This window comes from Eumetopias jubatus, unplaced genomic scaffold (assembly GCF_037043125.1).
Source record: "Eumetopias jubatus isolate StellerSeaLion01/CBP00866 unplaced genomic scaffold, mEumJub1_p1.0 scaffold_6, whole genome shotgun sequence".
In the NCBI taxonomy this organism is placed as follows: Eukaryota; Metazoa; Chordata; class Mammalia; order Carnivora; family Otariidae; genus Eumetopias; species Eumetopias jubatus.
The window spans coordinates 63,980,344-64,005,706 of record NW_028274812.1 but is presented as its reverse complement, the minus strand read 5'-3'; the positions used below and the strand labels follow the sequence as shown (position 1 = coordinate 64,005,706).

Genomic DNA, 25,363 nt, shown 5'->3' with positions numbered 1-25,363 from the left:
TCTCCCCACAAGATTTCACATATATCATTATCATTCTGAGAGACACAACCACCACCATATCTGATTTCTTCATTAGCTAACCAACAAGAAAGTGAACACTATGTCCTATACTATATTAAATATTGAAGGTACAAATTATAAAAGAAGTTAAGATGCTAGGATACTGCATTCAAATAGCTTCTAATCTTATTAGAATAAGCAAAGCATATGAAAATTACCAGGACAGTGTATAATCAAATACCAGACCCTGGGGTGCCATGTAGAATTGCAGAATTGTGTGAATGTTCCATATAAAGAAATCTTTGCATGATGTGTAAACTTAAAACACAGCTCTTATGGATGCCACTTTCTGGCACTATACATTTGATGTCTTCATAAATCCTAAATTCACTCTGTCCCCTTTCCAGATTTTATCATCTGTCCCAGGGCCCCTTGCTGAAGATGAAGAAGCCCAGGAGAGAACACCAGGAAACCTTCAAGGTCAGTACATTTATTTGGAGAGTGGCCTATAGAAAACATGCCCTGAACCTATGTTGTGCCAGGTACTATGCTAAGTTTATATATATATATATATATATATATATAATGTATAAAATATACCTCATTTTATTCTTACTATCATCATATAAGGTAGACTGCTATTTTTATGACTTTTTAATAGATGAGAAATAATTTTCATAATTTGCTTTAATCACACAGTAAATATCTGAGATGGTCTGACACCAAGCCCACCCTGTGTCTTCGCAGAAAGAACCCCACTCAGATTGCTGAGTGGGGTTGGGGGATGGAACGGAAACTAAGAGGCTGGTTGAGTATACTAATGTACTATAAGATGGACATTAAAAGATCAAGAGAAGAGTCGAGAGGCCTGCTTTGCAAATGTCTTAACGTGCAAAAAGGAGTGGTGTTAGTTTCTAATCTCTGACAGGGAAAGTCATTTTATAGATGGAGGTTGTTTTCTACAGGAAATGGTAAGCATATTGTTATAAACAATTAAATTTTAAGTTTATAAATTCTGGGTTGCTGAACACTGGACTCAACTGATACAAACTGGAGAACAAAACTGAGAAAAAACTTCCTTCTCTACAATTTTGTTGTCCTTTTCTTTCTACTTCTTTTTACCCCTAATGCTTGCTCTTTGCTATGGGTTGTGGCTAGCAAATCAATGTAGGTCTATATTTTAAGGTTCTGGGAACATTACCTTTAATTACAAAATAATATTGCACAGTGAAGTTGGTGTCTTGAGTTCTAACTGCTATAATGGCTTAGCAATGCTTGTGATTTCTAAATTTTATGATGTAGGATTGGTATTTAGATATCTTATTGGCTTTATTGACCATGTGGATCTCTCGAACTGCTGGATGCATTAACAATTTGGTGGCAGAGTACAGCCTTGGAAGTGCAGAAGGAACTCCACCTCTTTTAGTGACGGATGATCCAGGTTGCTGCTGCAGATAAAACCCATCTGGCTGGGTATATACAATAGAAATAAGAAGTAAGGGAGAAATGGCACTTTTCTAACTTCCACTTTTCTTAGGAAAAATTAAGGGAGACATTTCAAACCGGGGATTTTATCTTTTCTGTGGGAATAAGAAATTACTTGTAGAAGGTTGTCTATTGTTACCTTTTAGAGGGCAGTAACATACAGCTGCTATATTTACATGACTGGTATAATGGCATTTTCAAGCTAATGTTACCTGGTATACACTGGAAAATCTTGCTTTGCCACCTAGTTGGTTAACAGAAAATTTCTAAGTGAGATTCAGGATGGCTTTTTGATGCTTAACATAAGCTTAGTGTACTGTCCTGAACTATTTCAAAAACTCAAAGGGATCTTGAGAAGATAAAGTTCTTAATTCATTGGTCTAAGGAGGAATTGTAGGGGAAAGGACTGGAGAAGTTGTAGATAGGACTTCTCTGATAATCTGTGGTCACCAACTCCAGATGGGATTCTCACAGTCTTGGTTGATTATGAGCTTTGGTATTAATGCTCTATAATAAAAGGTACATTAAAAAATCAAGGGTATGGTGCTATGTATAAGAAGTTCAAGGTTCTTCTCTACTCCCTGCTTTGACTATCTAGCTCCACCTTCATCCCCGGGGAGAAGTTTTTTGATCCAAGATTTCCTGGTTCGAGATATTATAATGGGCTACAGTTCAAAGAGAAGATATTTCAAAAGCATTACAGTTGAGGGTGGTATCTCTTTTTTTAAATGCTTTCTTCTCACACATAGCTAAGGGAGACATTTCAGAAGACACCTGAAAAAGGTTTAAGGCGGGGAACCTAGGCCAGTTCCACCATTGGCATTAGGCCAAATTTATTTTTTCTTCACACTTTTTAGACAGGTACATATGTGTTGGCCTTATTTTGAACTGAAGTTTGAAACTGGGTTTGGGAGGATGTCAGCCGAACAGATCTTTCAGCCTCCTTTGGCTTTGGCTGATTTAGACTTCCCTAGTATAGGGATCGTCTTCATTGTCTCTGGCTAGGCCACTAGAGAGTTATAGAAGATTCAGGGGAAAAGTCCACTCATAGAAAAATGGTAATTTTGCTTCTTCTGGGTATACTTTTCTATCCGGAACCCTATGGAGAGGAATGGTGAGTCCTGGGTTATTTTTACATCTTGATTATGGAGTCATTTTAAATCCACTTGAATATATCCCACCCTGATGTTCTTGTACTTAATTCCTAGCTACCACCAGGTGTTTACATGTTACATAGCTAAAATATTGGTTTTGTTTACCCTGGATGGTCTTATCCTATTATCTCAAATTCAGTCCAAGCCCCAGTTTGTTATGATTAATCTGGTAAAATAAAATAGGGCAAATTCTCAGGACTTTTTACCCCTGAATACTTGTGCTTTCACAATGGCCCTCTGATTTAAGACTTGATTTGTGGACTTTTGAGTCAGATGGGTTATTTGATGGTGTTAAAGGAGCCGTGCTGTGTTAAACTACTCATATGATTCCAAGTGACCTTATAAAATTATAATCACTGTAGTGTATATGCATATCAAATATCCATTACCCCTGACCCTTTCGACATGGTTTGAAATTATGGCTCCATGAAGAGCCAGACTTCAACTATTTTAAGTCTCTAAATTAGATGTGGGTTCTGTAGCAAGTCCAGATTTTCTCCTCTCTGCCTATGCTAGTCTTTGCCTACACACATATTCGTGATACCAAGAGAACACCTTTCATGCATGAGGCATCAACAATGTGAAGATTCTTTTGAGATGACTTAATGTAGCTGATAAAAGTTTTGTTATCCAACCAAAACTTACAATTACAGAAATTAATTGCCTGCTTTATGGAGAGGACATGTCATGTATTCATTATATTCTTTTTAGTGATTGCCAAAAAATCAATTTGAGCTTTCAGTTTCATTAGGTATATATTTTTAAATGTTCTAAAATAGATAATCACTCTATTCCTGAACAAATTTCAGTCATTACAGGGGGGACGAAAAGGATGTTTCCATTTCCCCTAATAATCTATATCAATATATTTTAGAAGTTTACTATTTATTTTCGGAACCACATGTACTTTAAATAAATATAAGTGTAAGCTTCTAAATGGTAGAAATATTATTTATGATTATTAAACTTAATTGATAGAATCAAAATAAATTGGATTTTTGGAGTGCAGTCTCCATTTCATAACTATGGGGAATTTGGTAAATCGCTTCACCTCTCTGAATTTTACTTCTCTCATTTATAAAAATGGAATTGATGTAAGTCTTAACTTACAGAAATACTGGGACAATTATACTTGGAACACCTAGTACAGAAATAATAATAATAATAAAATGAACAGTAGTTTATTCCCTATCTTTGTTATTTTATGTTTAATATTTAATAATATTAACACTCACCATATCATTATGTTTGAGACCAACAACATTCTTTAGCTGTTGATATCAAAGATGTTATTTTTGTTGTATAATCTATAAATGGAAAAACTGAGGCAGTATGTATAATTGTTAAGAATGTGGACCCTGGAGTCAGATTGCCAGACTTTGGAGCCCCCTCCCTATCCCCACACACAAGCTGTGTGACTTTAGAAAAGTTACTTAAATTCTATGTGCTTTGCTTTGCTTTTCTGCAAAATTGGGACAATGAAAATACCTATATCATAAAAATATTGTATATAAAACTTAAAGACTGATCTTAGAGGATTGTTTATAATCATACAGTTAATAACTGGAAAAAGAGGATTTCCGCCCAAGATTTCTAATTTTAAATTCAAATCCCCACCCCCACTCTGACTCTCTACTACCCTTGGAACTTTATGTAAATGGAAGTATAGTAAAAATTTATAATATTGATACATAATTTCATAAAACAGAACATACAGTAACTCTATTTTCCTTGCCAGAGTGAGTTGATAATAAACAAAGCTGTGCAATTCATACCAGAGGCTCCAGTCTGAGTAAAGATCATTGATTCTCATAAATTTGTTGCCTCCGAAGTCACTGACATTGACTGAATGTCCACAAACCTCTGCCTGACTAATTTGTTAGACTGTTGCTGTAGACCCAGGATCATTGACTCCATAAATCTCCAGCTGGAATCTACTCTATTGGCACTCTAGGTCCCCAAAGGGTCCTTACCCAGTGTGAAGGCAAATGCAGCCAATAGTAAAATAAATAGTAAAATAAATACATTATTAATAGTGCATCTCTTTGGCTGAGAATGAAGTCAAGAAGGATTGTCACAAGCAATAAATATAAAGGGTTCACTTTTTGAAGTTGCTTTTCTGCTTTTATTCTAACACCAGTTCTGCCAAAAAGTCTGTAGGACTGATAGCAAGATATAGAATTTACAGACAAAGGCAATGAAATAATTTAAAATTTGATTCAAGTCTCAGATTTGTTTTCATCTGTAAAATTTATGAGGTAAAAGGGAAGTGTTTTTCCCATTTTTTGAAAATACTTTTACTCGTGCGTTGTTCATTTAAAATCACATTTCCCGAGGATGCCAGAGAAGATCGCTTCTTTAAAAGATTTTAAAACACTGCTGATTCTTCCTGGATGTTTTTCAAACTGAGTCAAGGAATATACAAAATAAAACCCTCCAATTTCAAATACCTTGAATAATGGCAGGAAATAACTTGTCAGAGTGATAAAAACTTTCATCCATTACTTAACCCAGGGAAAGTGGAAAGCTATATTCCTGAAAGTATATTGAAACAGACTAGAAAAAGAAAAAAAGAAAAAAAAGAAACACTCTTCCAGAGACCAAGTAGCACTTGAAACCAACCTAGATGATGTTCCGTGAGCGTCACAAGATTTGACATGTGACCAAAATAGATGTGTGTGACTGTGAATGCACACCCATGTCTGAGTATTGCTGTAAGAGACAGAAGTATCATCAAGGAAAATGTGCTCTAAATGTGGAAGAATTTCATAGTGGGGGAAAAAAATTACCACTAAAGAGAATTTGGATTAAGAATTCCTCATATCAGTGGAGGTCCTATGATACATGTCTTTCTCTGATTGACTTATTTCACTCAGCATAACACCCTCCAGTTCCATCCATGTCGTTGCAAATGGTATGATTTCATTCCTTTTGATGGATGCATAATATTCCATTGTGTGTGTGTGTGTGTGTGTTTGTGTGTGTGTGTGTGTGTGTATATACCACATCTTCTTTATCCATTAGTCTGTCAATGGACATCTTGGCTCTTTCCACAGTTTGGCTATTGTGGACATTGCTGCTATAAACATCGGGGTGCACATACCCCTTTGGATCCTTACATTTGTATCTTTGGGGTAAATACCCAGTAGTGCAATTGCTGGATCTTATGGTAGCTCTGTACCTCTGAAACAAATAATACGTTATAAGTTTAAAAAAAAGAAGAAGAAGATAGCAGGAAGGGAAAAATGAAGGGGGGGAATCGGAGGGGGAGATGAACCATGAGAGACTATGGACTCTGAGAAACAAACTGAGGGTTCTAGAGGGCAGGGGGTGGGAGGAGGGGTTAGCCTGGTGATGGGTATTAAAGAGGGCACGTTCTGCATGGAGCACTGGTTGTTATATGCAAACAATGAATCATGGAACACTACATCAAAAACTAATGATGTAATGTATGGTGATTAACAAAACATAATAAAAAATATTTAAAAAAAAGAGAGAATTTGGAATAAGTTTTATGGACTCCTGAAAAAATAATCCAGCCAAAATTCATTTAAAATATCTTTGAGGAACTTTTTTTTCCTACTTATGTCCCATAAATGGTTTTCATCTAAATGGAGGAGTTACAGAATATAAGGTTTTCTAGGGTCTAAGATTCATAGATTTGAAATAGTGCCAGTTCTTTCATTCCACCCTCTATAGTATCTCTGCAAGGTAGTGATTCAGCTTCTGCCTGAAACTATGAAAACAATAGCTACCATTTGCTAAGTGTTTATTTGTGCTGGTACTGTGTTAAGTACATCACAATTATCCCACTTAATCTTCATAATAACCCTATGAAGAAGTCATTATCATCACTTTTATTTATATAACTGAGGTTTAGAGCATTTACTAATGTGTTCAGGGACAAACAACCAATAAGAGGTGTTTCAACAGATGAACTCAGGTCCCTGTGCTTCCAAAGCATGTGCTCTTAATACCTACAATATGCTGCTTAAGTTTAGTGGATGGACAGCTTTAGTTCTTAGAAAAGTTTCCTTATATTGTATAGAAATATGCATTCCTCTAAATTTCAGAATAAATTCAGTACTTCTTATCTGCCTTTCGAATAAGAGAATACAGCAGATTTTTTTTTAGTATTTTTTTAAAGGTAAATATTCCAGATACAAACTCTCCTTTGAAAAAAAAAAAAGACGATAGAGTCATGAGGAGATAGAGCAAGCTTCATGGAATCTCTCCATTTCATCAAATCACCACATCACATGGAATTAAGGGATCACCTCCAGAAGTCCCCAGTGAAATCATAAACTACTTACAGTCAGTAAAATAATTGTAGATCAGCCTTGATTTGTTTATATATTAGTTGTTACCTAATATATATATTAGTTGTTACCTTATAAAGAAGAGAACTAGGGAATGTTATATAAAGTAAGTATGTTCTGATGGATCTACACAGGAACTGATATTGGAAACAGGCTACTACCAGGTATAGATTAAGTATAAAATGTCTAATTGCTTGATGGCACCCTTAACCAGCCTTCTCATCAAATTCTTGCCTTCCAGGAGCTATAATAACATACATTCTTCTAGTAGTATTTTATTTCTGTGGGGTTACCATTGACTCTTTTACCAGGATTGTCTATTGAATTATAAATATCCCTAAAACTCTGTGAATTAACAGATTCCATTATTTCCTATCAATAAGCACTAAGATGAAAAAAAAGTTATTGACAAGAGCAGTGGTTCTCCAACTTCAAGGTGCATCAGAATCATCCGAAGGGCTGCACAACACTCCTGGAGGTCCTGATTCAATAAGACTGCAGTGGGGTCTAAAAATTTACATTTCTAGTAAGTTCCCAGATGCTGCTGATGTTGCTGCCTCTAGGACTACACTTTGAGAGCTACTGGATTAGGGAAAGGTATAGAAAGGGAAATGGGGAAGGGTTAAAGAAGAGTGTTCCAGAGCTAACTTAGCATATACAATATTAATGTTTTAAAATTCAGTAATCCTATTATAAGCCTATCTGCAATAAGAAAAATCAAGCATGAAAATTCAAAGTGATGTACACCATTGCTAAATACTGGTGAGGTAGGATGAGTCATCTTACTTTCAGCATTGTATTTTAGATATGAACAAAATCTTTCAAATTTGAGGTTCAAATAAGAACCCTCTGAAGAGCTTGTGAAAAGTAAAGATTCCTATACCCAATTCTGGACTCAGGGCCGGACAATCTACATTTCAACAAATTCTCCTGGTCACTCAAATATAAGGTGTATGAGGCTGCTATGCCCAGGAATCAAGGCAAACAGGATCAGGTGCTAGGGAAGCCCTCAGGGAAGCAGTGGAGAGGTGTGTGAGCACAAGGGCAAGCTGGGGTGCCTGAGGGAAGCAGAGGTAGACTGGGAAAGGGGGATACATGTTTGTTATTCAACAAGTTGGTGCAAAACAGATGCTGAATGTGGAAGCAAGAAACAATTTCACTATACTTGTCAAAACACCCTACCCAACTTACATAGAAGCATCCTATATTTATAGAGAACGTGAACAGAGAACACCCATGTTTAATTCTCATTTGGCAGAAACCAACTCTGCTATGATACAGTTGCCCTCTAAGGAGCCACCTGGAAGAATAATTTCCAAGCAATTTGAGTGTCATCCCATAGGGACCTATAACCTTTGTCTCCTACAGGACAAGAGAAAAACCCAATAAGAGGGGGAAGAGACAAAATAAGGTTTGCTTAGCTTTAGTTTTAAGTTTTCATTTCGCCCAAGCATGTAATTGTATTCTTATTCCTAATTAAGAAAATTAATCACATCAATTTCTCATCTTTCTTTATTCTGTTTATCTGCTCTTATGTATGGGGGCTTAGTAATGAAAGCCATTATTACCATCAGAATATTGTGAAATTCCCTTTCTATCCCATTATTTTCCTAAATATGTCATTAAAATAAAATCACTTTTTAAAAAAGTAAGGAAATAATAAAAATTCCATTAGATTTATTTTGCTGAGTACCCTGGGATTTTTAAAGACATAAAAATGAAAACTATATTTTTATAAGCACTGAGGGTAGACTTTGAAACCCTGTTATAAGTCATCTATCTATATATAGCATCATTAGATTGGAGTGGAAGTCAAATCAGTTCTGATATGAATGCATATTCTACTCTAACTCCAGGAAAAAATGATGTATCTCTGCAAATCATTTTCTGTGTACTTTCTATTTTAAGAAAATACGTCCTAAAGTACAAGAATTAATTTTACAAACTCCTGTAGACTGTCTCAATGAATAAAACCAAAAAGCTTAGAAGGCTTTTAAGGTATCTCATGATTGCCCTCATTTTCCCCCATTTCACTCTTTTTATCTTATATAACTCTAGAGTCCCTTCAACTCCTCCCCTTCCACCCTGCTCCTCTGTAATTTGACAGAGAGAGAGAGAGAGAGAGAAAGAGAACAAGCAGGGGGAGCAGCCGAGGGAGAGGGAGAAGCAGGCTGTCCGCCGAGCAGGGAGCCCAATGCGGGGCTCCATGCGGGGCTTGATCCCAGGATCTCAGGTTCATGACCTGAGCCAAAGGCAGACGCTTAACCGACTGAGCCACCCAGGCGTCCCCGGGGTCTGTGATTTTTAAATAGGCAAGAGTTTCCTTTCCTGCTACCCCCAAAATAGCAATAGGGTAAAAATCTAAATAATTTCAAATTAAATTAACAAAAAGTTTTTGCAATAGGGTTTTATAAGTCTACAGCCTGAGTCTTAGAATGATTTCTTTAATGATTAAAATGGCAACATAGGGGAATGCAATAAAAAATTGAGAATGACTGAATAGATATAGAACAGAGAAGAAAATATATGGTGGATATGATTTTCATTTCCTTTTCTATGTAAAAAGAAATTCAATATGCCATACATACTAGAATAATGAGCATATATTATAAATAACTGAATCACCTTGAGTTCCATTTATTAGGATTTTTCTTAGAAATGATTTTTTTCCATTATGTATATTATAAGCTTTCAGAAAGCTCTATCAAGGTCAGGTTTCTGCTCACAAAGCATATTGTAGGTAGACACATAGGATAGAAAGCAAAATGTAGTCAAATATACTCTGGAACTGGGAATTAGAGAACAAAGATTATTGAAAAAATAAGACACATACTTTTCTTTCCCTAAGAGAATAATATGGCAATGAAGCAGACTTTTGTTTGTGTGATGGAACTAAATTGTTAAATTTATGGAAATTTTAGAACAAATAAATATTTAAATCAATTCAATTTCTTTAGAATAAATTTTCCTTTGATTGTTCTTAGGCTAGAATTAGCCTAAAAGCGTATTTACTTTGTTTTTCTGATTTCCGGGATTTAATATCTTAACTGGATGAGATTGACAGAGTTTTTGATATAAGAAGTATTCCTATAATTAATTGGGAAACTATTTTACTGGTTAACTCACACTAGGCCAGGACACTTGGATTCAACTTCTAGCCCAGTCACCATCTTGTTCTGTGCCTTTCAGTGACTTACCTAAACTTTTTCTGCTCATTTTACTCACCTATACAATTAAGAGGATTGAACTTGATTGTCTATATGTTCCCCTCTAGTTATAATTTTATGGTTATAAAGACAGTATTTAATATCTGGTATGCCTAGTCCACACTCTCTCTTCCTTGCTTAGGTGACCCTGAAAATCATGTTTGAGATGAATGAACCACAGGGTAAAAGTAGGCTAGATCCCTGTGTTGTCTGATAGAGAAATAAAATTTTACTGTGCTAGTTCACTGAAATTTCAGGATATATATGTTAACACAGCAGAGCTAAGACTATTCTGACTAATAAAAATCTATACCATAGTATGGCCTGAATTATGTCCCCCCACTTTCACCAAATTCACTTGTTTAAGTCCTAACACCCAGTATGACTGGATTTGGAAATAGAGTTTTAGAAGATAATTAAAGATAAGTGAGGTTATAAAGGTAAAGTCCTAATCAGTTTGGTAGCCTTATAAAAAGAGGAAGAGGGAGAGCAGGCACTGAGGAAAGGCCATGTGAGGACACAGCAAGAAGGTGACCATCTATAAGCCAGGAAGAGAGCTCTCACTAGAACCAAACCATGGTGGCACCCGGATCTCAAACTTCCAGCCTCCGGAACTGTAAGAAAATAAAGTTCCATTGTTTAATCCACCCAGCAATGGATTTTGTTATGACAGTCTAAGCTAATATATGCCCATATAGTTGTTTTAACAACTGAATTTAATAATGTGTATGAACACCTAAATGGTAGCATATACTTACCGAAGACTAGTTCCCTTATTCTCTTTTTTTACATAAATTTCATTTGAAAATGGTCATTATAAGAAATTTGTTAAGAGAAATAAATACTCCCCTTTTGCCCATCTTCTTTCTTTATAATTAAAATATGATCAAGTCTCTAAATAAACTTGAATATAAATTTGGTACTAAAATTAGATAGCTATCTTTCATTATTTAAGTAAAAATACCATTTTTTATATTTTACTGTCAAAATTTTAAACAAGTTATTTTATTTAGTAGTTAAAACAGACTATCTTGAGAAAAATTTTGATACATTTTATTATTCAGTATACAGAGTCCTGCTAAAATTTAATCCTGTAAAATGTGAATTCCATTTTGACTATTTCAGGTTTGTAGTTAACTGATGCTCTTTTGGTAAAAGAAATATATATATTCAGCAGTTTTGCTCCCATGTCATTTGAAAATGTAACGAGAAGACACATATTAACTATATTTTTACAAATATAGAGATTATGTGTAATAACGAATTATTTTATGAAAAATGTGTACTGTGAATTTAATAATGCAATTAATCTGAACAGATGATTTTTGGCTAATACACATGGAGAATACACTATAAATTTTAGAATGTCTTCTGACTGTCAAAAATTCACGTTTTTGTATATCTTTTACATGTCTTCGCTCTTAAATTTAATGCTTCATGAATTTTGCCATTTTGTGAAAACGTATCTCCATACATCCCATCAATTCACTGGAATTATTTATTCTAATCAGATTGCTTTTATTACAAACATAAGTATGAGTTTTAAACGTTCAGACGCACAGTCTACTTTCTAGATCAATATTCTGCTTTTACTACCTGCCCTTGTTCAGTGTTCGTTTAGCTTTTATTTATTTTTCTATACTTATATTTATTTATTTTTGTTTATAAACAAAAATTATGGAGAATTTTCACTCCTGTGGAGATACCAGATTCTCCTCATACCCTCTTTAAACTTTTTTATCAATTATTTGTCCTTTTTTTAAAGAGAGATTATGTCAACTATAAATTCCTTGAACAATAGAACCATATTTTTAAAATCTTCACCAACTGCCCTGTATAAACCCTCTTGTGATCTATGTTCTTCAGCTTTTGTTTAGGATTGTCCTTTGCTGGATGTGGTTTGAGGCCAAGACTATTAAATGGCCTAAAATTGAATTGAACTGAATTGAATTAAATTGAGACAATTATTTACTGAAGACCGGTGAGTATAAGAACAGACCAGAGGAAATTTGGGGCTTTGATTCAGGTTAGACACTATTAAGATACTGTCTTATTAAATCTCTTATTTCCTTATAACTGGGAGCATATCTCTTTAGTTTTTCTTCATTCAAAAAGACCCCCGTCTTCTAAGGCACAGCTTTGGCAGGTACAGAACACTCTACTTCACTCCCTTTTGGCAGGTACAGAACACTCTACTTCACTCCCTGCCTCTGGCAGTCTCCTTCAGTTATACTTCTACTACCTGTTCACCACTCCATCCATCACCAGGTCATGGCCCTGGATTGCTTTGCTTCATTGGCTCTTGGAGGGACTTAAATGCCACTGGTGGTCTTGTTGATTCTTTGTATCCTTCCTACCATCACTTGAAACATTACCATATTTTGCAATGGGCTTTCATAGTATGTTTTGTAACCGTAGCTACTTTCTCGTTTGATTGAGGAGAAAGGTTATTTCCTTTTTCTTGGCAGTTGCCTTCATGGAAATAGAGGATTAAAAGTGTCCTTCCATAACCATCTTTAATCAAAAGCTATTGAGAGTTTTAGAAGGAAACTTTTTATTTTAAGGGGTTGAAGAATTGTTTGATTTTTGAAGTCATATGGACAGAGCTAAAAATCAGTATCTTTAGATAAGGCTCTACCAAATAATATCATTAACCACTGGACAAAATGACCATCCTGCCAATTTTTCTTTAAGGGTTGAGAGGAGATTAATTTAATTACCATGTTGTTCTGCCCTTGTCAACTCTTTCTAGAAGGGTAGAACCAAGAAATTACCTTAAAATAGGAGAATAGGTGGTAAGAAGGAAGAACTAAATTTCTCTGTGTTCTAGGAATGTCTACCAATGAAAATATATGAAAATTTCTTCAACTCTTAATTTTATCTGCTTTGTTCACTACATAATTTACACTCTAGACCTAATTTCTTTCTTCTCTCAAATGTCCAGTGAGTCCTAAAAAATAATTTGGATACTTTTTCAGCACTAGAGTTTCATTGATGTCATCTCTTCCTGATTTTAATGCTTTTTGTGTGTGCATTTGTGTTTTTTATGTATAGAATTCTATGACCAAACAATAAAAATTTACTAAAAAGAATTTTCATGGTGTGGACATGGAGGAGAGACAAATAATAATGTCCAATACACCCTTGCTATATTAAGCAGTGTTCTATAAAACAAAGTGGCTACTAAAGATTTCATTCATTTTTGTAATAAAAGGAGAGAAAACCAAAGTGTTAATAATGTGTAAAAACTTGGAGATAAACAAAAAACAATTAAACAGCTTCACATAATCAATTGTATTAGCAATAAAAACAAAACAACTATTAATTTTCTGCTGACACACCAAGCTTCTGTCAATGTACAATGTGAGTCTGTTTACACCTTGGCAGATGGTTCCTCAGGCATTAAACTGCAGAAAACACATTTATAAAGGAGTTTTCAAAACAAAACAAAGCAAAACAAAATCAACAGCAGAATTTTATGCTTTCTCCTATTGGAGCTATGGCTCTTGCCAATAAATATGAAGAGAAATCCTGGTTAGAATGAGAACATGAAATTAAATGTACATTCAAAATGCAATCTGAGGTTAAAAAATTAACCCATATAAATAAAAAATCTTCTCAGTAGGCTTCTAACTGATATTTTACTTGTAAGACTAAAGGCATAAATTCCTATTCCCTGCAGTAACCCTTAATTTCAAAAAATCAATAATGTTAATAAAACACAAGCATAATCCTGCCATTTCACCCCCCAAGAGCAGTGGGACATCACATGAGCTAGTGTAACTCTTAGTGAGGAGAAAATTCTCTGAGTATAAAGAATGGGTATAAATGTCTTTACTGTTGCCCCTCCCCCTGAGTTGTGGGGTGAGGGCTGAAAGGCACAGGAGAAATGAAGGGGTTCCAGAACCAGTAGAGCTCCATGTGGACACAGAGTTTTATAGACAACTCCAATCTGCCCCATAATCTTTGAGTTTCCATCCCCTTGAATGTTTCTCTATGCATAGTCTTCAGTGAAATTAAAGTTTAGTGGGGTGCCTGGCTGGCTCAATTGGTAGAGCATGCAACTCTTGATCTTGGGGTTGTGAGTTCAAGGCCCATGTTGGGTGTAGAGCTTACTTAAAAGAAAAAAGAAACTGAAGTTTAGAAAATAAGAGCTAAAATCCAAATGAACTTAGGGAGCCAAGATCTCAGATTGTGAGATCTTCTTCAGCGAGTCAGAACAGATCTTGATTTTATGGGAAGCTAAAAAAGTCCATAGTCCAAATTAAAAAAATGTTAACTTCTAATGACTTATTTAAATATAACATGTTTGGGCCGCTGGTTAGCTTGGTTAAGCGACTGCCTTTCGGTTCAAGTCATGATCCCGGAGTCCCCAAGTCCAGCATCGGGCTCCCTGCTCAGCGGGGAGTCTGCTTCTGCTTCTGACCCTACCCCCTCCTGTGCTTTCTCTCTCTCTCTCCCAAATAAATAAAATAAAATCTTTAAAAGTAATAATAATAACATGTTCACATGGTTCAAGATTCAAAGGTACAAAACAATATGAAATGGAAATTCTCCCTCTCATGGTGATTAAGGACTTTGTAACTGACATCAAGTATCCAGCCTCAGAGGCAGAAACTTGTGAAGAATGCAAAATGTCCTAGAACTCATTTTTCCCCAACTTCTCATTTAGTTTCTGTCACAAACTTTATCTCCAGAAAAATCATGGGTTATGGAAAAGAAAATGTTAGAAAATGACAATGGAACTATAATATGGACAAAGGAGAAAATAACAAGTAGGAATCTAAGTTAAGAGTACTTAGCACCATTTCTGAAATCTCAAAGGCAGGTATAGGTATTATCTTACCAACAGTGCAGGTGGGTGGATACTAATTTGTTAATAAGTATCGACTCTTAAAAACAGAAAACGTAATATAATGAGCAAGTTCACCTAATAAACTAACAAAATAATAAATATTTAATAATTTAATTGTCATTCCAATACTTTTTTACAAGTTTTCCTTTTAACTTCAATATATCTATGATAATATTTGCCAATATAGAAATCCCATTTTTTAAACAATGCAACAATGAGAACATCATTGTATCAATCATCACCATAGGGAAAATTTATTATCCCCTTTAACCAAATATAAGTGACATTATAGTGGTGATAGAGAATTCAGAGCCTGCTGTCTCATCACCTGTATGAAAACAAATTATTCCAAAAATCCTAGCAGAATTTAAGTATGTAATTATGTTATTTGACCAAATCATCTCTGTAGTATTCTTAAAAGAATATTCATGTGTGTGTATCAATGACTTCTAAACAATTGTCAGCACTAAGACATATCAAAAATCTATTTCTATACTAAACATTCCTTATTATAAAAAGAGATCGGCCTTAACCAAGTCAGTGTTGCCCAAGCTGCATTTTCTCTCAGTGGAAAGTGCCAGATTTTTCATTTGCCTCTCCAGAGTACTTCAGAGAATGGGGAAAACCAGTGAGGCAGTTAGGATGACTAAGTGATTAATAAGGAATGGCCCTGCCTTCCCTGAAACAGCTGAGCAGGTTTGCTTCAAATCATGCCAGCAAACAGACTAATGCCATTGGAGACTCCTGCTCCAGGTGAAAGTGGGAGATAGGACCAGATACGTCCATATTGATGGTAATTTTCAATCCATTGAATAAAATATTCAAGAAAAGAAGTCTAGAAAGGCTATCATACCGAGCAATGCACTTTGTTACCTGTTTTCTGAGTACGCCTTGATTGATCCTGCCAAAATCTTCATTTGCTTCCTAGAAGAATAAAACGCAATAGAGAACTTAGCTGTCTCAACTCTGAAAGCAATCAAGAGCTTGATAAAAGATGAAGGAACTCACATTTTTTAGAGTATGTTTGTTCTCTCATCATCCCTTGTTGCCATGGTCACCTTTCAGCACAGCCGACCTCTCCACTAGCACCACTTCAATGCTGCAACTCTACTTCCTGTCCATTTCCTTGTCTAGTTTTTGTGTGTCTCCCACTTTCCCTGACTAGCACCACTCCTTTCCACTTGTAATACAGGCTGGCAAAAAGAAAGACATTGGAGGTGCCAATGAGTTGTTTTAAAACTGCAGACATGAAACAAAGAGTGCACAATCTTTATAGACATTATCTGTCTTGTATTATATAACAATGAAGTGAAAGCATGATTCTACCTAGTGTCTGCACTACATTGTGAGTCCAAACACCCATTATAGAGACTAGGCACTACCAATTGGTCTTTTAATTATATCTATAGTCTTGATTATAAAGAGAAACTAAATATGGTGGTAGTGAGCTAGTGGAGGATGTTATACTAGTTTATACAGACAGTAGTTCCTGAATATATCCTGCAGAAAGAAGGGAAGAGATGGTGGCTAAGGATAAACCAGGGTTCCAAATATGCATAGTGCCTGATGTCTTCAGATTTATACATTCTTTCAGGCACAGACATACATATGTAAGTTTTTAGAGGACTCAGAACGCTTGAAATTAAATGTCATATAAGGAGGTTATTTAGGATGGCCACACTGTCAGAGATAACCTTCAGGAGAAATTATTAAAGATAATATGTGGGTGTGTTCTTAAAATAGTTCTATTCCTTGATGTTCAGAAGTCACATGGTCTCTTAAAGTGTTATTTGTCCAACTAAGCAAATTTTGTTATTTTTAACAGCATATCTTCCTGAGCTGGCAAAATTATAATTGTTTTATGCTGTATTATTTGGTTGGTTAGGGTTTGATTTTTGCTGCTGGTGCTTCTTTTAAACAAACTACCCATTTTTAACTACTGTTAGTTGAATGTACTTATGCCTGGAGGTTATTTTTACAAAAAGCACAGAGAACTGAAAAATAAATGAGATTTGCATATTTGTGAGGTTTTTACAGTGAAATGTTGTAAAGATTATAGGTATTATCTTTCTACATTTATAAGACAGTCTATAAGTAAGAAGCATTTTTCCCAATCATCTGAAATAAATTTACAAAAAGTAAGGTTGTAAATATCTGGTCTTTATGCTTAAGGACAAAAACAAGAATGGAGCTTATTTTAAAAGGTAGAGCCACATTTATCTGTTTACATTTAATAATTCACGAGATTTTTAACTCAAAAAACTGATAGGGCAAGGAATTTCCAAACAATTCGATTTGGCATATTTATATTCAGGAAATAATAAAAAAACAGCTTCACACAAATCAAATTACCTCTTCCTAAAGGAGACTACAAAGGTTCCTAAAATCATGATCTTTTGGACATGTGGTAAATTGTGAAAAATCAGTACTTTATGAACTGGAGAAAAACAACATTTACAGTGGTTGAAAATCAATTTTATCTTTTATGTCTTTGGTGAAGAAATATTCCTCATGTTACAGAACTGGGCATTCCAATTCTATTTTCTCCTTCTACTTGTCATTGTTACTAATGCCAAAACAAGGCACCCATGTACCCTTATGGATGCTCAGTAAAGGTGGTAAAAGAGTTAATATCTTCAAAAACTTTTAGCTTTATTTTGTAGCATAGTATAGTCTAGACACTGAAAGTATCACAGACTCATAGAATAATCTACCTTCATTTCCCCCTTGTAATGTAGCCTGGGAATATTTCTTCTAATATCCAATGACATATATATGTCATTGGATATATATATATAAATTGTATTAAACTATTGACTTTTGATAGTGTTTCTTCCCATGTTGTAGAAAGCACTGGAGATATTAATGCTGACCAAATACTCTGAGGAATGTGTCTTTAGTGCAGTGGTTCTCAACTAGTGATGATTTTGCCCCCTCAGGAGAAATCTGGCCATGTCTCTGGGCAAATATACCCCAGGAGCAAAACCATTTCCAGTTGAGAACCACTGCTTCAGAGGACAGATTAAATTGTCACAAAACCTTGACTACTTGAATAAATAATTGAGTTAAACTTGGATTAAAAAAATGAATTTAAAAGCAGAAAATGCTAGAGAAATTCTATTCCCATGAACATGTCAGATGGCAAGCAGCATGCTTTTTTTTTTAATGGAAGAAATGATTATACATTTCTAATACCATTGTTTACTAGCTTTTCATAACAATTTTTACCTTTCTGACTAATATATGTCTAATACATTTTGGAAGTGGTAACAGTTCTTTATGGCTACAAAGCAGCCAATTTTTAACCTACTACTTTATTAAAGCATATAGTCCCTAGTGGCCTAAAAGACAATCCCATTTAATTGACCAAGTTGGATTATAGATAAAAGATCCATTATAAATCATTAAACAAATCATTAAAAATTGTATACAAGAGTCTCTTTGAGAAGGGTTAACAATTTCTAGGTCTCTACCCTGGGCTGGTCTTCTCAGAACTAAAATATACAAACTTGTATTTTGAATAATGATATGGTAATACTGTAATAGGTAAGGTTTTATTACTTCACCATACTTTACCACTCTGCCCTAGACTATGGAGCCTACTATAAAGCCAATAAGATGAAGTATAATGACTGTGAAGAACCCTAATCTTATAGGTTCAAGCCTAAGGCCACTTTATCACTGAACTTCCGTGATCTTTAATTTCTTCATCTATAAAATGGGAATAAAGGTACCCAGTTCATTTGTTCTAAAAAATGGGAAAACAAAGTTTTGTAAATGTGCTCACCTTCTTACTTGGTATGGAATAACATTTGATATAATTATCTAACTTCAATTTGTGAGAGGATTGATGTTTAATTTTTCAAACTTAATTAAAATGTTAATATCTATTATATATTAATAATATTTCAAAATCTATAAGCCACCTGTAAAGGAAAACTGTATTTTCCCAAATAGTTGAAACAAAAGAGTATTATCTGCAAAAAAACTCCCTAGCTTGGTCAGATCCTTCATTGTGTATGGATGATTACAGTGGACATTGATACTGGTGGTAATCTTCCTTGATGTATTAAATGATGTATTGCCTCATCGGAACTTTCTTGTGCCTTTGGGCTCTTTGTATAACCTAGGAATCTGCCTGTTTGCCCTCATAGCCGCAGATAAAGGAAGTAAATAGTGATACTGAGGAAGTGAGGTAATAATTGATTTTTAAGCTTCTATTTTTTTTTCACGGTTATATTTTTATTTTTATTATTATTTTTAATTTTATTTTATTATGTTATGTTAGTCACCAGACTTGTGAACTCAAGGATTAGGGAGAAAAATTATGTTTAAATTGTAAGAACATAGGGGCTTTTATTTGTTTCTGTTTGTTTCTTTGTTTTTTTTTTTTTTTAATTCTAGGTGAACAGCCACTTATATACTATAAATAATAGATTTGGGGAGAACAGATCAAAGAGCCAGTCTAGTTCACCTCAGACCAGGCAAAGATTCCACATGATAGAGACAATGGGATCAAAAAGTAGTTGGAGAGCAGGGAAATAGGGTGGGGTGTGGTTGTAATCTCTCAGGAGGGCTCCTAGGCCTTGATCCATTGAGTTGATGGACCCACCAAACATGTATTAATGTAATAAAGCAGAGGGGCTGTTGGCTTGGCTTCTTCTGGAGAGTCTGAGTTTCCTAGCATCCCTTCACACCACACCACACTGAAAACACCATACAGAAAACATGTTAGCAAGATACATGGTGGCAGAGAGGGCCCGAAATGGCTTCTCTAAATCCCCACAGCATCAGCATGATACAGGAGTATATTTGCAAACATTTTTTTCCTTCTAGTGGGGTACAGAGAAGGTTAGAAAACCTAAGGAAGCCCCATATTCTAAGCAGGCTGAATCCCAAGCGTTTGGACCTCTGACTAGACACCCAAGAACATAGGAGACAAGGAAGGGCTGAGAGGATATGTAGATGCCAATGCTCAAAGATCTAAAGGACAGGCAGCAAGTCAACAGATGCTGGCATGATCAGACAATCACCAGGGACAGACCAATTGGACCAACCTGTTAAGTATGCCTCAGAGCTGAGAGACAACTCTAAAAGAGAGAACCCTAAATTGACTAAGGTTGACTAAGACAACCTAGAATCAAACAAAGAAAAAACTTGATATGTCTTAACTTACTCCAAATTTACCTAGATTAAATTTTGAATACCTGAGGTATTAGAGAATTGAGGTGATAATTACATTCAGTGATGGGTAAATAAGCCAATTATAGTATTATAAATTGAATTTGTAGCTTGTACAAATTATACCCATTTAAAAATACAAAATAACTAAATAAAGGAACTATCACTTTTTCCAATATTTTCCCTGTAAAATGTGATTACCTTACAGCATTCCCAGGAGATGTGGCATTTGATTGAGTTGTACATTGATCTAAGAGAAGTCTGATAAAAATGTGAAAATGTTCATCATATAATGAAGAAAATATATAAAAGTGCACTATATTATTCCAATATTTGATTCAAATGTTGAGTTTTTACATAACTGTAGAGTATGTTTTATAATACCAGTGACCTTTAAAATGAAGTTCTGGAGTGTTTCCAGCTTGCATACTGAAAAGAAAGAACAGAGTTATTGGGTGTTCCCAATAAAAACCTTGTCAAATTCTAAAATGAAATAAGATCATGTGAAAGGGTTTGGAAGACAGCATCATTTCAACAGATTTCTTTGAACGTGAATCCTATTAATGTGATTAAAACTGCATATGGTTTCTGTTAGTCAAAAGCACATTCAAAGAAGCTCAATAGATAAAATTATAATTTATAGCATTAGAGTTTTATGAAACTTCTATCTCCTCAAAGAGAAGTTGGATGAAAACACTAATTGGAGAAAATCACTTACCAGGATCAATATGAAAATGTAAGTCAAATACGACCTCTGACTCAGGATTATATTGATGATTTAAGAAACACTAGATTATTGGAAAGTTTTTAAATAAATCATTATTGCTCAACATGAACTAATGCCAAAGACATTAAACAACATTCTATGAGCTGGCAACTATATTTCCAAATAGGAGAATATAAAAGATATTAGAAAAATTTGTTTTGTTATTTTAGCCCTCATCTTATGAAATCAATTTTAACAAAATCTCCTTAATATAAATACATTCTACCTGTACTTGGAAATCATTTAAAAATTCTTGAATCGTAAGATCTGTGATATCAAGAAGCCAGTATATTTTGTAAAGTGTTGCATTTTCCTTAATATAATTCTTCACCCAGAACCTGGGAAAATCTCTCCAATGGGCCACATAAAAGTTTGGCACCAAATTTCCAATTTGAAAACAGGGAGATGATAGTGAAATTAGAATGAGGCTATATTAAAGAAAAGGAATGAAAGAGTCACTGAATTTGTTAAACATGTACCATGTGTCATATATTACTTAAGGCTGAGGAGAATGGGATACTATTTGAAGAGGAAGAGTTTAGTAGGACCCGATTTCTAGGAATTTATTATCTAGTTGAAGATATACACAAATGGATCACAAATTATGTAGAATGATGTCCAAAACACAGGTGACATACTGCGAGAAGAAAGTGTTCAGGGCCAGAATTAGAGCAGAAAACTGTAGGGAAAGCAACTAATGAGTTATAGGTTGTGAAAAGGAAAGAAAAAGGGGGAAAAGCCAAAGATTATTTTTTTCTCATTAAGATAAACGATAAAAGAAATCAATAAATATTAATATTCTTCTTCAACTTCCAGATTATACTAATATGTAACTGCCTTCCAGTATTTCTCTACACAATCTCTGTCTGACTTTTGTATTTCACATTCCTAAAGAAACCACTCCAACAAACACTATGACAGTCTCCCTGGCATGCACGATTTGGGTCACTGTGTCTTTTCCAAAGGAATTTTACTCTGTTATACTTTTATTTTATACATTCAAGATGTATAAATTAAATACATCATATTGGCCAAGTGCAGTCATAGAAATTTGGAATTTCAACGGCAAAAACAAATAAGCTTTGTTATCAGACCTGCTGAACGTACAGTTCTCTCCTTTCCATACTTTGAGGTCCTCTCTCCTCCTTTTTCTCCCCTTCTCTGCCCTCTTAATCCCAGCCTTTCTCTTCTTTGCTCAAACTAGATTTGGGGACTTTTCAGACTGGCTGACTAGAATCATTATAATGTGAGGGGAAATCACCCCTTTGCAAGAAAAATATAAAATCTCTATTTGATATGTTTATTCCATCAAATTTTGAATAGAAAGTAATAGACTACTAGAATCTGAGCTGTGTGTGACAGAAATTAAGAAAAATCTAATATGGGCCTGCCTTCATAAAGGTAGCAAGGACAACACACGTTAAATAACTATTAGCAGATAGAACTATTGTAGTATAATTATGATCAGTGTTATAGGAACTTCTAAAATCTATACTGAAAGAATAAGAGACATTAGTGCAGAAGGATGGTATGGAATACAAAAAGAAATGGTGACCCAATTAAGTGGTAAAAATTCATTAATAGAATAAAACACTTTCAGTTATAGTAGTGATGATAACAATGACAATCATTTGAAAGAATAAGAGATTATAGAATTAAAATAAGGGACGATGATAGCAGGTAAGTTGAAAAAAGGGTGACGATGGCTCAAGTGTTCTTAGGTCTATTGTCTAGGTGCTGGTCTGAGAGATACTGTCTAACTTTGGATATTGTAAAAGTGTAAGGTTAACCACCGAAAAGAGAGAAGTCTATAAATTCCAAGCCAAAAGAGAATCAAATGTAAATAAAGAAAAACAAACAGATGAACAAAATGTGGTAAGTGAAAAATGAAGTAGAGACCAAAAGAATACATTTTTCCCTAGAATTTTGGAAGAAAGAGAGAGGGAGGGAGGGAAAGAGGAAGGGGGAAAAGAGAGAGAGGAAGGAAGGAAGGAAGCAAAGAAAGGGAACGAGAAAGAAAGAAAAGTAGTACATGATCAGAGATGTAGATAAAGCTATAGAGTCATCTTTTCCCTCCCTACAACTCCCCAGTGGGAGGTGCTAAAAAATGTTTGCATGCTAATGGTTCGGCAATAGGGCAAAAATTATGATGTTGAGAGAGGTGTATAATTTGGTTTGAGGTCCTGGAGAAGTAGAGGGGAACTGGCTGTAGAGCACAGGTGGGCCTTGGCCTCTGATACAGACAACCTACCTTTAACAGGAAGGAGAGAGGCAGGGTTCCGTTTGTATTTTGGAAGTGGAAAGATGGGAGAAATTGTATCTAATGACTTGCAATTTTTCACTGAATTCTGAGGCAAAATCAACTGAAAATGAAGATGAGAAGGCATTGATGATTCTGGAATGCGGGCTTCTCTGGTGCCTTGCTCCAGATATAAGGAAAATAAAAGGAGATAAAAAGAAACCCAGAAAACTCACTGGACTGTCATTTCTCAAGTCCTGAGGTCTCTGCTCAGTGCCCCCTTCCTCCTTCTAACTTTCAGAGACCTTTTGCTGGTTTAGTTATTCCCAGGTCACTTCATTCTATTTTTAGGGGTGGAAGAGGGTAAAGCAAGTCTTCCCCACATAGAATTTAGCTCTTGAGATGGAATCTACTTTTTGTGGTTTATAAAAGTTGGCCCTATGCTACAAGACAAACAGTTGTGAGTACAGAAAATCACCAAGCTCTTGAGACACATACCCCACAAATACATGGGTGCACAAACACAACTTAATTTCTCCCTGCAATATGAGATCCACAGAATCTGTCAGGTAAGAAACAGTGTAGAATCAGTGAGAAAAGAATGAAAACAAGGGGAGAGAGGAGCTACAATGGAGCAATATGGAGGAAAACAGAAGAAAATATAAATACACTCCTGTGTTAGTTTCCTTCTTTTAAAAAATTCCAGTCATTTCTCTCTAGAAATGATTGAGCCCAACAATGGCTTTTCCATTCCATAGTTTTAACAATGTAGCTTTTTTTCTCCTATGCCCGAGTACATTTTTTTAAATGCATTTCTTTTTTTTTTTACAAATTTTATTTTCCATCAACCTTTTCCATTTCTATTTCCATTTTGTTTGCCTTTGTGGAAGAGCAGCTTAAGACCACTCAGTGGTTGTTCCTACCCATTCAACGGCCTGAGCAGTGGGAGCTGCAGACCAGTCTTCAGTGACCGGCTGCGCGCTCCAGTCTTCAGTAGGAAACTGCTGAATAGGCACTGAGGGCACCTACACACCTTCAGACCAGTCTGCAACTTCAGGCTGAGTAGCAGTGAACTCAGGAGCTGGAGTCGTCCATTCACCCTGAAATTCCTCCTTGGTTACAGCCTTTTCAGCAGCGGCCTGCTCTTCCTTTTCAATCTCTTCAGGAGCTCTGTAGAAGTAGAGATCAGGCATGACCTCCCATGGGTGTTCACGGGAAATGGTGCCACGCATGTGCAGAACTTCCCTGGTCAGCATCCACATCAGACCCACTGAGTGAGCTCCCTAGTTGTTGCAAGGGGTGGCAATGTCCACATAGTGCAGAGGAGAGTCTGTGTTACACAGAGCAATGGTAGGCAGGTTAACATAGGACGCCTCTGTAAGAGGCAGGTGGTCAGCCCTGGGATCAGTAACCACAAGAAGTCTCAGCTCCTGGAAGGCTGCCTAGATCTGCTTAGTGAAGGTTCCAGGAGTGAAGCGGCCGGCAATAGGAGTGGCTCCGGGAGCAGCAGCAAACTTCAGCACAGCTCACTGGCCAGTATTCCTGGACGATATGACACTGACATCAACTGGGTTTTCAATGGCAACAATGGCACGAGCTGCCGGCAGAAGCTTCTCCCAGGTTCTCTTCAGATTTATGATGTAGATACCATCACTTTTCCTTTTGTAGATGTACTGCTCCATTTGAAAGTCAAGTTTGGTGCAACCTAAATGGGTTCCTGCTGCAAGGAATTTGAGGACATCCTCCTCCTTCATTTGCAGGACATCAAGGGCTCTGGACATTGTGAAAGTTTCCCTTTAAGTTATGATGGGAACACAAAACAACGCCATATGGACACTTCCCTGGGTAGCTCGGAAAAGTGCATCTCTATTTTTATAACCAAATGAAAACACAGCCTTCACACTAGTTTCAATAATGCTGTGTCTATAATGCCTCTTATGCGATAGGTTTGAATAGTGAATTGGCTGACTAAATTTAGGGAAAAATATGTATTGGCTGCTTAAATGAACTTCCTGATTGGTTAAGGAAACTAGAGGGATATGAGATTCCACATTAAGTAGAACACACATGTATTTTGATTTCTTGTTACCTGTTTCTTTCATGGAATAGCTTTGCCCCCTCAGTTGAGATTACTCCTTTCTTTGTTGACTCCACACTC

At 35.6% G+C, this 25,363-nt stretch overlaps 1 pseudogene; it reads right to left on the bottom strand.

The window, feature by feature from the left end:
* Window positions 1-24,101: 24,101 nt before the first annotated feature.
* Window positions 24,102-24,986, bottom strand: LOC114209991 (small ribosomal subunit protein uS2 pseudogene; annotated as a pseudogene).
* Window positions 24,987-25,363: the final 377 nt, after the last annotated feature.